At 42.7% G+C, this 3208-nt stretch overlaps 1 pseudogene; it reads right to left on the bottom strand.

The window, feature by feature from the left end:
- Positions 805-1745, bottom strand: LOC110261299 (annotated as a pseudogene).

The following is a 3208-nucleotide window of genomic DNA, read 5'->3' as shown; positions in this document are numbered from 1 at the left end:
CAATATATTTTCAATAAATACTGCCAACACTCTAAGCATGTTGTCTATAAAAATCATAACTGGTTCCCAAAGACTCTACTGGCTGAAACCGATTTCATTTTAATCTTTTTCTCTTTTTCTCTTTCTTTCTTTCTTCTTTTAAGGGCTGCACCTATGGAGTATGGAAGTTCCCAGACTAGGGGTTAAATCAGAGCTACAGCTGCGGCCACAGCCACCGCAATGCTGGATCTGAGCCCCATCTGTAAACTACGCCACAGCTCTCGGCAACACCAGATCCTTAACCCACTGAGCCAGGCCAGGGATCAAACTCACATCCTCATGGATACTAGTTAGGTTTGTAACCCCTGAGCCACCACAGGAACTACCTGAAACTTATTTTAAATCCCAACTCCACACCAGGCTCTTCTTTACTCCATGAGGTCATTAATTCATTCAGCTTATTAATGATCACTGCACACACTAATCCATGTTCATGCATAAGATCATACCTATTTCATTTCTGGGAAAAGTTGTAGATTGAATGCTACATAATTGAAGAGTTCATAAATACAGATTCCTTTAAGACCTGGTGTTTATTATTGCATAGATTCTGAACTTCTTTTCTGAACATCTCAGAATAACTTCAATCATATAATTATTTACATAGTAACTATATGTCATGGCGATACTGTTACAATTACTTATTTCAAAGAATATTCTCAACATGCCCTGTTTACTAGAGTCTTGAGATTCAAATTTTAGCTGGGACTCTGAGGTGAATGAATGAATAAACTGACAATTATACACTGTGGAAAGATGTACAATTTATAGGTTTCTCCTAACAGTGGGGGACTGTGCATTCCTTATCCAGGCAACGTAGATCCTGTGCACAGTCAAGTCACGGCTCATGAGAAGAAAGGGGCTGACAGTGGGGAACCACGCAGCCATGACTATAGTGATTTTCACAAGGAACCAGCTGGGATTACCGAAAAGAGCCAAAACAAGTTGAAAGGTGCAGGCAAGGGTATAAAAGGAGACAAAGCTGCTCACCAGGAGAAGGATGGTTCGGGTAGCTCTGGACTCAGGCGAGGACCTGGGGGAGATGATGTTCCTGCGAATGTGCTGGACCTGCTGCTTGTGTCTGTACAGGAGGAAAACCATGGAGCCACTGGCCCAGAGCATGAGCCCTAAGCATGAAACATCAGGGAGTAACAGCAGCAATGCAAGTAATATGCTTCTGGTTTCGTCATAACGAAGAGCAGAACAGTATCCAAAATCTCTTCTGTTTGTGATATTTTTGTCACTGTATTTGCCAGTTATATTCACAGGGAAAACGACATTGACCAGCATTTGGAGCATCCAGCACAGGCACATCGAGGGAACAATGTGCTGGGGAGCTTTTGCTTTAAGCTCTGCCCACCTGGAGTTCTGGGGGCTGATCGTGATCACCTGAAAGACACTCAAGAGGCAGATGCTCCCCATGGACACTCCCCTCCCCACTCGGTGAAGAAAGAAAATCATTTTGCATCCAAAATCACTGGGGGAAAGTTTGCACCCAAAGGCTGCCATGGTCTGGGGGACTCCTTTAGAGAGAAGGGTCAAGAAGTTGGCCACAATCAGGTGCTGAAGAATCACGTCTGTGGACCGTGACCTGTACCCAGTGAAGTAAAGGATGATATAATGGCAAAAAGGGAGAAATTCCCCAGGAGTCCAACCACGGTCTGTGTCAGGATGATCACATCTGTGGTCACATCCACGCTGGCCATCCTCCCAGCTCAGTCTCTAATGTTTGTCTTGTGACTTAGAAGCTCCTACACGGGAATGTGAGGTGGGGGCTACATGTACTGAGTGGAGTCCCAACATGCTCGTCTAAGCACCAGTTTCCACTTAGAAAAATTTACCTCATGGTTTTCTGGTACGAGCATCCTTGAATGGGTTGAATATGTTGCACGTAAAGAGCACATGCAGTGTAACATTTATCACCAAAGACCCTACAGGTGATCATTTCATTCTTCACACATCTATGAGGCAAGCGCCTGAGACGTTGCACAGAGGAGAGTGACATACACACAGAGACATTAAGCAGTTACCAAACCCAATCTTTAGGGCAAAATAGAGACTCGACACCCACGGAGATCTTAAAAATAGTGCATTGAACTACAATGCTCTGCCCAACGGGTAGTTAGTTGTGTTCATATATAATAACCCAGATCCATCTTTAGTATTTTGTGCACCCTGACATTTGACTGTAGACTGGTAGCATTTTATCATTTTCACCATAAAAAGAATCCATTTATTTGTACAGTTTTAGTCCATAGGTCAATATCAATTATGAATAAAGCTTTAAGGATCTTAATACATGTACCTGTGCTGCTGGCAGTGAAATACTGCAAGAACCTGCCCCATGACAAGTGAGTGGAATGGATAGGAAAAAGGCTCGATATTAGGATGGAAACAGGAAGATTCCTTTTTCATTTTAATGTTGGAAAAGCAGGGATAATTGTACCTGTCCCATGGAATAGTGCATGTCATGTTGTAAACCTTGGAAGATAAAATAGGAACACATGATAAAAAGGCAGAAGGCAAAACTAAGTTATTGTTATTGTCATACAATGGAATTATATCATTGCTATGCCAGAGTTAAGGGGGAAATACTAGCAAAAAATTACGTTTATGAATTACATTACCATAAAAGACATATACACAAAACAGCCTCTGCAAGGAAGGCATGTATTTTTTTGCACTATATAAACTTAAGTACTAGATTTTTTGATTGCTAGTAGAATGATTTAAATGGGTAAAAACAATGCGAGAACTACTGCTGATAACTCATAGGTACCACGTCAACTGCTCCTTAAATTTAAGCGTGGCAATAACCTCACCATAACCAGCACACTACAAAGGTTTTTTTTCTCTTTCTATTCTTTTTAGGGCCATAACTGCAGCATATGGAAGTTCCCAGGCTAGGGGTCAAATGAGAGCCGCTCTTGCCACCCTATGTTGCAGCCATAGCAACTTGGGCTCTGAGCCTCGTCTGCAACCTACACCACGGCTCACAGCAGTGTAGGATCCCTAACCCACTGGGTGAGGCCAGGGATTGAACCCCTGTCCTCATGGATACCAGTGGGATTTGTAAACCACTGAGTCACAAGGGAACTACAAATGAAGGTTTTATTGGAGACACAGCTCCTGCCTGCACTAATTGCATCAGACATCCAGAGTTAGAGAA

Source organism: Sus scrofa, chromosome 6 (assembly GCF_000003025.6).
Source record: "Sus scrofa isolate TJ Tabasco breed Duroc chromosome 6, Sscrofa11.1, whole genome shotgun sequence".
Lineage (NCBI taxonomy): Eukaryota > Metazoa > Chordata > Mammalia > Artiodactyla > Suidae > Sus > Sus scrofa.
This window is presented reverse-complemented; position numbering and strand designations above follow the sequence as displayed.